Consider the following 10844-nt stretch of genomic DNA (forward strand, 5'->3'; position numbering starts at 1 on the left):
TAACATTTTAAAATACTTTTAAAGTGGTGTATCAGTCCTAGGAGACAAAACACCATGTCCGGTTCAGCGCCATCGTTTAGAGCTGTGTTTGTGACGCTCGTGGGATCGCTGCATTCTGCAGATGATACGTACAGATAGGTGGCATAGCTATATCGATTCAGGATTTCAGGGGTAATTAACGCTTTCTAGATCGATCGATCGAACGAACAGGAACGCCTCGCTTCCCGTTGGGTCTGGACTCTGGAAGCCTGACTTGTGCGTACCGCCGACGGATCAACCCCAGGAATTTGGTTATGGTTCTGATCTCGGTCAGCTGACGGGCAGGGCAGAGGAGACCAATTAATCTCGGGTGCAGCTAAAGAAGACATAGCCGTACGGTTCGCATTCGTTGTTCTTATCCTGGGAGCACCATCGTTGCAGGCTTGTCGGACCTGGAAGCTGGAGTTAGCTTTTGAAATTGTTCAAGTCACGGTCCGGTAAGCTGGTCGATGGGCACAGGGCACGGAACGCCGATCAACAAGGAAGGAACGAGCCAACGGAATGGAAAACCACGCAGAGTTTTTTTTTATAAGAAAAAAAAACCACTTAGAGCTGATTCCTGCAGGCCAGCCAACGCGAAGGAAAGAAGATGGGTGTTTGGTTGGGCCGAGCGCTCTGCTCGGATGGACCACGAGCGGTTTCACTGTATGAATCGCTCGGGCGATACCGAGCAGTTTCTTGCATATCCGATCTCGGACAGTGCACGTATTCGAAAGAATTGGGCAAGGCCTGCAGCACGACCAACCCGGTTTCAGTCCAGCTCGCCTCGATCGAACAAGGGGCACGCTAGGCGTCGGTCGCCGGATCTTGACACCAGAAATCGGTTGTTTTCGCACCCGCTCGATCTATATCCTACGGTTCGGAATCAGTCCCACGTCCCTATCTCGTGCTGCAGGTCAGACCGCTTTTGACGCTGCTGCCTTGCATGTGCATGTCCTGTGAAGCGCTGATCAAACTAACTGGGTCCCACCATGTGCTACGTCTGTGCACTCATGTTGACTATGCAACAGTACGCTGTGACTTGTTTCTTGTAGTTTGGTCACCTGAGTCATATACTGCTGTTGGATTTTAGAAGAGAAGTAATCCAACATAAAGTTGGTGTTTACAAAGCATACTTAACATGATTTGAACAAGGAACAACAATTTCAGCACTGATAATTATGTGTACCACACATATATGTACAACAAATTATCAATATATTTACAACAATATTTAATAACAAAAACAATATTTTTTATTTGGGTGTTTACAATAATAATCAGTTTCCATGCAAAAAAAAATCTTTACAACAAATCAGAAACATACTTACAACAATAATTAATAACAAAAACCAACATTATTTTATTTGGATGTTTACAATAAAAATCCGCTTTCATTCCAGAAATATCTTTAGAACAAACCAGTAAGATATTTACAACAATAATTAGCAACACAGACCAGAAATAATTTGAGTGTTTACAACAATTACCAACAATAATTTTAACAATAAAAAAAATTCCCATACAAAAAATATCTTTACAACAAATCAACAATGTATAAACAACAATAATTAATAGTAAAACCAACAAAAAATTCCCATAGCCATCTACGCTAGTAACTTCCTCGCCGGAGACATCACCGGTGTCGATAGAACAACATTGGTACCCGGGGGTGAGGATGTTGTAGCCGAGCGTAAGAGGTGCAGAGTGCGCTCTGCTGGGTGTAGGGGCGAAGTTCGATGGGGAGCAAAGGGCGCACTCGCCGGGAGGATCTCGCCGGGGAAGGAGGAGGTGCGACGCGCTCATCGACGGAGGAGTAGGAGGCGCTCGGCATGGCCAGCGCGCTCACAAGGGGAAGGAGTTGGACGCGCTCTCGCCGGTAGGATAACGAGGAGTTCACCGGGAAAGAGCAGGGCGGCGCGCTCGTCGAGGGAGGAGTAGGAGGCGCTCACGATCGAGGAGCTGGGCCGGCGCGCTCATTGGGGGAAGGAGCTGGAGGCGCTCGCCGGGAGGATCAAGGGCGGCTCGCTCGCCATGGGAGGAGCCGGCGCAGCGCGTCTGTAGTTGAGAGTCAAAGAAAGGGACGAGGAAGAAAGGTTGTGCGGCCAGCGTTAGGATACATGGTGGGCCCCATCCACGTGGGGGTGTCTCTCCACGAAAAAGGAACGATCGATTTTCTAACGTGGATCGGTGGGCTGATAGGGAGCGTTTTCCATCGAACAAATCTCACATTCAGAAGAAATAAAAATACACTCCACTTGATACAAGAAAAAAAATAATGGGAAAGAACAAATAAAATCTACAAGAGCAGGAACAAATAATGTAGCATGCGGGGAGCAAATCTCGTATATTCAGGTAACATAAATATTGCATCCGAGGAACACATGTTGTCTACTAAGAGAACAAGAATAACACGAGACGAAACAAATCAAATCTACACAAGAAATAAAAATATAGTGTCGAGGGAACACTAGTAGAAAACAGGCCTTTGGTCATGCACCTTTGGTCTCGGCCGTGTCCTGGGCCGGGACCCAAGGTCTGGCCACGTTTACAACGCTACAACGTACGACACCCATAGGTCCCGGCTCGTAAAGACCCAAAGGTACCGGCTCGTCTCCCAAACCGGGACTAAAGGGTTTTGTGCCACGCGGCGCCTGCGGTACCCCCTTTAATCCTGGCGTGTGTCCCAAACCGGGACCTAAAGTCAAACGATTTGTTTCCCGCGGAGGCCAATCGCGCGTCACCATTACTGGCCGCGTCGAAATCGAGCGTCCGCGTGGAATCCGAGCCGCCGGCGCCGGCGCAGCTAGCCAGTGTTCATCTTCCTCTTCCATTTGCTTTATAAGCTCCACTATTCTTCACCATTGCCACATACACTCTCTCCATCCGGCCTCCACTCCTCATCCACCATTGCAAACGGTTAGCTCTGTCCCTCCCCGGTCTCTTCGTCGATGGAGCACCTCGTGCGCGACCCGGCTCGTCGGACACGGGTGTACTACCTCAAGGCCGAAGGGATGGCGACATTCAAGGTCACGGTCACGCTCCGTGCAAGAATGGTGGATAAGTGGATCCGGGGCATGAAGAGGGACTTTCTAGACGCCGCAACGACCAAGTGCGTCGGGTTGGACTTTCCAGATGATTCAAGCCGATATAAAAGTGCCACAAGTGCTCAAGGATTTCTTGGAGGACGGGAACATCAAATTCTGTGGCGCCGCTATCGGCAATGATGTGGAAAAGGTAGAACTCCACGACATTCACATCACTTCTGCGTATGACCTCCAGAAGTTAGTCCCGAACCCCACTAGGAAGCCCACTCCAAGTCTATATGATTTGGCAAACCATACCATTGGGATAAACCTTGAGCAGCAGAAGAAGAAGAAGTACAACGACAAGAAGAAGAGGGACGTCGCCGCGAAAGAAAAAGAATATGAGCTCATTTTGTATGGGCAATTATCCATTGAGCTACGAGCAAGTGCACTATGCAGCACTAGACGCTCACCTGAGCTTCGAGATTGCTAGGAAGTATTGGATGCTAGTTGGCTACTAGCCATGTTTGTATGATGAATCGATCGTTTCAATATATATGAACTATATGTATCTTTTATATATATGAACTATGTCTTTTCATATATATGAACTATGTGTCTTTCAAATATATGAACTATGTGTCTTGTGTCCGTGCTTGCTTGCAGCACATCGTGCCAGCTTGCTTGCTGCTGAGCGTAGTCCTTTTACCATAGTGAATGGATCGTAGCGAACAAGAGGGGGAGGGTGAATGTATGCTACGCAAAGTTTTAGCCTTTTTCAATTTTTAGTGCAACAGAAGTAAAGGTGATAGCTTTGATGCTCAAGGTGATCCTAGACAAGTGCAACAAGTAAAGGAACCAAGCATGATAGTAAGAGTAAGGAGCGGGACAACCGGAGGGCGCGGCGAGGTTTGTTTCCCGCAGTTCCTCCCACAAAAGGGAGTACGTCTGCGTTGAGGAGGTTCTAGCCTCACACAAGAGGCTAGGCGGCCACACCACGAAGGAAGGACTCACCTTCTTCCTCGAGAGAGCTCCACAAAGGGGCTCCCCTTCTCCACTAAGGCACCGGTCGAGGCGGTGGTTCCTTCACAAGGTTGGGGCGAGCTCCACAACACCAGGAGGCTCCCAACAACCTATGGGGCTAGCACAACACCAAGCTAGCCTCCATATGTGCACTTCCCCCAAGATCCCACCATAGGAACCCTAACAACAAGATCCACTAAGGACTAGCACGAATTGGTGAAATCTCTCTTGGTAGAACTATAGATCGGGGCCTCCTCCACCACTCCTCAAAATTTGGGCAAGATTGGTTGGATGGTTGGGGAGATCCTCAAGGATTAAGCTCAGCAACAATGAAGGAGAGAGAGAATGGATAAAAACGAGTTGGGGAAGAAGCGGCCTTTTATAGGGGCCCCCGAATCCAACCGTTATTTGCTGTTTTCGCCTAAGCGGTACTACCGCTTTGGCAAGCGGTAGTACCGCTCTGGATTCGAAATTCCCCACAGATCTAGCCACGTGGACACACAGCGGTAGTACCGCCTGCGGTACCACTTGAGGTACCGCAATGGCCTTTGGGAGTTACTGGATCACGAGCGGTACCAAAGCGGTACCACAGCGGTGGTGCCGTAACTCGCGTTACGGTACTTACGCGGTACCTGGGCGGTACTACCGCTCAATGTACCGTAGAGGTACTGTGAAGCTCACTATGGGGCTTTTTTAGTGCAAAACTCCATAGCGGTACCATGGGGCGTTACCAGTAGGGTAGCGGTACTACCGCTCCTGGTACCGGTAGTACCGGTCAGGTGAAAACAACTTTTTCCTCTCTTCCTCTCCAACCATGCCACCTTGCGATACACACGCAAAACCAGAAAACCTATAGGCTACACTTCAGTTCTCTGATCTTGACGTGTTCAGCGAGGGCACCGTGCACTTGCAAATCTATCAAAGACAATCTTTGCACATGGTGAGATCAATCGATTGTTGTCATCAAACACACAAAACACGGGGTTTAGACTTTGCTCTTTCACATAGGGAATTAGCCAAATGTATTCACTAAACGAAGTCCAATTTAGTCCAATTTAACCGTCATGATAATTATGCAGTGAAGATGGAGATCTTTATGCAAAGGAACTAACTAATTGAGGAAACTGCAGCTGTAAATAATTGACTTAAATTAGTTAGTACACTGTTTTAAGAGAAAATTATGGTTTCACTATTTAGAAAAACAAAATGCATGTAAACCTATTAAGTGAGCAAGAAAGAAAAAGACTTTAGTTGATGTTTTATCCCGTTGTTCATATTTGGACCAGCACTTTACAGAAAATAATTTTGACAGCAAATCCAATTGTTTCATTCCCAAATGTAGTTCCTTCAAAGTGTATGCGATCAATTCTGATGTGTCATGGAATGTGGTATGAATAGATAAAGAAAATTATGAATAATGTTGCCCTAACAATATGCATACTCAAACCATTCAACTCATGATAAATCACCCTTACTTCAGACAAGACGAACATGCATAGCAACTCACATGATATTCAACAATGGTGAAATAGTTGATGGCGTTCCCAGGAACATGGTTATCGCTCGACAAGCAACTTATAAGAAATAAGATACATAAGTACATATTCAATACCACAATAGTTTTTAAGCTATTTTTCCCATGAGCTATATATTGCAAAGACAAAGAATGGAATTTTAAAGGTAGCACTCAAGTAATTTACTTTGGAATGGCAGAGAAATACCATATAGTAGGTAGGTATGGTGGACACAAATGGCATAGTTTTTGGCTCAAGGATTTGGATGCACGAGAAGTAATCCCTCTCAATACAAGGCTTAGGCTAGCAAGGTTGTTTGAAGCAAACACAAGTATGAACCAGTACAGCAAAACTTACATAAGAACATATTGCAAGCATTATAAGACTCTACATTGTCTTCCTTGTTGCTCAAACACCTTTACCAAAAAATATCTAGACCTTAGAGAGACCAATCATGCAAACCAATTTCAACAAGCTCTACGGTAGTTCTCCACTAATAGGTTTAAACTACATGGTGCTTGAGCTTAATCATGATCTACTTGAGAGCTCAAAACAATTGCCAAGTATCAAATTATTCAAGACAATATGAGGCATTTTCTGTTTCCAACCATATAACAATTAACGAAGCAGTTTCAACCTTCGCCATGAACATTAAGAATAAAGCTAAGAACATATGTGTTCATATGCAACAGCGGAGCGTGTCTCTCTCCCACACAATGAATGCTAGGATCCAATTTTATTCAAACAAAACAAAAACAAAAGCAAATAGACGCTCCAAGTAAAGCACATAAGATGTGATGGAATAAAAATATAGTTTCACTAGAGGAACCTGATAATTTGTCGATGAAGAACGGGATGCCTTGGGCATCCCCAAGCTTATATGCTTGAGTCTTCTTGAAATATGTAGGGATGAACCACGGGGGCATCCCCATCTTAGAGCTTTCACTCTCCTTGATCCTATTGTATCATCCTCCTCTCTTGATCCTTCAAAACTTCCTCCACACCAAACTCAAAACAAACTCATTAGAGGGTTAGTGCATAATCAAAAATTCACATGTTCAGAGGTGACACAATCATTCTTAACACTTCTGGACATTGCCCAAGGTTACTGAAAGTTAATGGAACAAAGAAATCCATCCAACACAGCAAAAGAGGCAATGCGAAATAAAAGGCAGAATCTGTCAAAACAGAACAGTCCGTAAAGACGAATTTTTCTGGGGCACTAAACTTGCTCAGATGAGAAAACTCAAAACTAATGAAAGTTGCGTACATATCTGAGGATCACTCACGTAAATTGGCAGATTTTTCTGAGTTACCTACAGAGATCCCTGCCCAAATTCGTGACAGCAAGAAATCTGTTTCTACGCAGAAATCCAAATCTAGTATCAACCTTCTATTAGAGACTTCACTTGGCACAACAATGCAATAAAGTAAGATAAGGAGAGGTTGCTACAGTAGTAACAACTTCCAAGACTCAAATATAAAACAAAATTACTGTAGTAAAATAAAAACATGGGTTATCTCCCAAGAAGTGCTTTCTTTATAGCCATTAAGATGGGCTCAGCAATTTTAATGATGCTCTCCCAAGAAATAAGAGTTAAAGCAAAAGAGAGCATCAAGAAGCAAATTCAAAACACATTTAAGTCTAACCCACTTCCTATGAAAAGGAATCTTGTAAATAAACAAATTCATGAAGAACAAAGTGACAAGCATAGGAAGATAAAACATGAGTAACTTCAAGATTTTCAACATAAAGAGGGGAAACTTAATATTATTAAGATGCATATAACCATGTTTCACTCTCTCATAATAACTTTCAGTAGCATCATTGATGAAATCCACAATATAACCATCACTTAAAACATTCTTATCATGGTTCATATGCATAAAAGTATCATTAATTTTGGCATAAGAAGAATTCTTCTCATTAATAGTAATTGGAGCAGGATCATTATCAAGAATTTGAACATGGTAAACAAGTTGCATACTAAGGGAATTGTTTTTGGCAATCCAATCATAACTATGACAAGTTTCATGAGGATAATTATAACCTATATCATAGCATTCTCTATAATAATCATCAAAGATTGGAGGCATAGTGTCATCATAAGAAATAGAATAGTTATCTTTCACAGTATGTTCATCTGTGACCATACCATCATTGTTACTCGAAGGAGAGGTATCAAACATATAATGACCAGTAGCAAAAGGATTTTCAAACACCTCATCCCCAAGCTTAGAGCTTTCTATATCATTGTGGGAGGAAGCATGGATAGTACTGATACTATGGCAATTATTAACACCATTATTTTCAGAATTAGTTTCCCAGAGATTTTCAATATCAAAAGTAGTGTGCTCTTTCAAATCATGATCACTAATGTAGGTAAAGGGCATAGGAAGATCATTGTACTCAGATTCATTATCATAATAATCATTAGGAGCAACATACTTACGGTTACCTATCGTTATCTTATACACGCGGGGATATGCCGTTACCTCTTTCTTCTTATTCCCCATCTTCTTCTTCATCCCCTTCTTCTTATTCCTTTTGGGAGGAAGAAGCTTGAAGAGAGGCTTCTCCACATAACCTGATTTATTTCCAGAAACAATAGAAGAAACTTGGGAGGATTCCTCCTTTTCATTAATAAGTTCAAAACACACAGCGGTCCTATCATATTTTGGTAAAGTGTCATCTTCTAAAATATTATGTATGTAAGTATTTTTATGGCAATTATCAATGCAATAAGAAAGACACCCATGCAGGACATCATCAATATCAAGATCGTTAATATCTAACAAAGAAATTTTTCTTGATAACTCTTCACACCACAAAAATAAAGTAAGTTCATCATGCTGATTAGGAGTAATTTCATCATCACAATACAAATTTGCAGCACTCATGGGGTTCGAATTATCATTGGAGGAGCATTGAAAATTAAAATGACCCACTCTATGACAAAGTTCACAAATAAAAGGATAGATGGCACAAACTTTTTTACCAAGATCATCTAGAGCCCTAGACCACTTTCTAGTTTTTTCATTCATATGATGGATACAATATTCATCTTCGATTTGATTAATTCCACAGGGTCTATGCATTCCACAAAAATTAACATGCTTATAAGAAATAGCATTTTCAGAAGTTTGGGCATGTTTATTGCAATCATTAACAACAATTCCATTTTCCATGCAAGTGTCTTTAAAAGGTTCATGATACTTATCAAAATTCTTCCTAGGCAATTCAAAATGAGAGGCAAAAGCTTTATAAAGATTTGCAGCAACTTGAGAGTCAAGACCATAAGTAGCACTCATATTTCGAAATTTACCAGTATCCATAAAAGTTTCAATGCATTCATAATCATAATTTATACCTGACTCTCTACCTTTGTCGTTCTCCCAATCTTCAGTATTCTCCTGAATCCGATCAAGAAGGTCCCATCTAGTTTCAACCTCCTTGCTTGTGAAAGATCCCTCCAAACAGGCATCTAGATAGTCCTTGTGATGTCCTGAAAGCCTTGCATAAAAATTATTAATAATAACATTACGGGGGAGCTCATGAATGGGACATTTGAGCATTAGTGATTTCAATCTCCCCCATGCTTGGGAAATACTCTCTCCATCACGAGGATAAAAGTTATAAATGTAATTCCTATCAATATGCACTTCGTGAGGAGGATAAAATTTAGAATAAAAGAGAGATACAATTTCCTCCCAACCAAGAGAATGACTATTCTTCAGCAATTTATACCAATGCGCCGCTTTACCAGACAACGAAATAGAGAATAGTTTCTTCCTCACTTCATCCATAGAGATACCTGCACACTTGAATAACCCGCATAATTCATGCAAAAACAGTAAATGATCTCCAGGATGGACAGTTCCATCTCCTTCATAGCGGTTATCCATAACACGTTCAATAATTTTCATGGGTATCTTGAAAGCAGTACTTGCAGTAGGTGGATTTAAAATATCACAAGCATCATTAGAGTTATTGCATATGGGGGATAAAGTATTATCAGAGCAAATTTTCTCCCCTAAAGATGGGAAGCTAAAAAGATCATAAAAACTAGCTTCCCCAAGCTTAGACTTCTCCATAGCATTAGCAGTAATTGCGTTCATACTAATAACATTGCTACTAGCATGCAAATAAGGTTCCATAGGTTTTTTAATTTTTGCATCACACAATTCATGTCTTAACTCAGGAAATAGATTAAAAAGCTCACTAATTTTTTTTGTTGTTTTCCATTATGCCTAACTAGTGAAAAATAAAAACAAGAAACAAAAAGATGCAATTGCAGGATCTAAAGGAAATAGCATCGAGCACCCACACACCAGCAACAATGCTAGGAAATAGCTTAGTAGTCGGAGGATGTGAATACCTTTTACCTTACCTCCCCGGCAACGGCGCCAGAAAATAGCTTGATGTCTACGCACGCTTCTATTCATGTAGACAGTGTTGGGCCTCCAAGAGCAGAGGTTTGTAGAACAGCAGCAAGTTTCCCTTAAGTGAATCACCCAAGGTTTATCGAACTCAGGGAGGAATAGGTCAAAGATATCCCTCTCAAGCAACCATGCAATCACAATACAAGAAGTCTCTTGTGTCCCCAACACACCTAATACACTTGTCAGATGTATAGGTGCACTAGTTCCGCGAAGAGATAGTAAAATACAAGTGGTATGGATGAATATGAGTGGTAATAGCAATCTGAAATAAATATGGCAGTGAGTAAACATGCAACAGAACAGTAAATAAACGGAGATTCGATGTTTGGAAACAAGGCCTAGGGATCTGATACGTCTCCGACGTATCGATAATTTCTTATGTTCCATGCCACATTATTGATGATATCTACATGTTTTATGCATACTTTATGTCATATTTATGCATTTTCCGGCACTAACCTATTAACGAGATGCCGAAGAGCCAGTTGTTGTTTTCTGCTGTTTTTGGTTTCAGAAATCCTAGTAAGGAAATATTCTCGGAATTGGACGAAATCAACGCCCAGGGGCCTATTTTCACACGAAGCTTCCAGAAGACGGAAGATGATACGAAGTGGGGCCACGAGGTGGCCAGACGCTAGGGCGGCGCGGCCCAAGCCCTGGCCGCGCCGGCCTAGTGTGTGGGCCCCCTGTCAGGCCCCCTGACCTATCTCCTCCGCCTACTTATAGCCTTTGTCGCGAAACCCCCAGTACCGAGAGCCACGATACGGAAAACCTTCCAGAGACGCCGCCGCCGCCAATCCCATCTCGGGGGATTCAGGAG

Source organism: Lolium perenne, chromosome 6 (genome assembly GCF_019359855.2).
Source record: "Lolium perenne isolate Kyuss_39 chromosome 6, Kyuss_2.0, whole genome shotgun sequence".
Taxonomy (NCBI): Eukaryota; Viridiplantae; Streptophyta; class Magnoliopsida; order Poales; family Poaceae; genus Lolium; species Lolium perenne.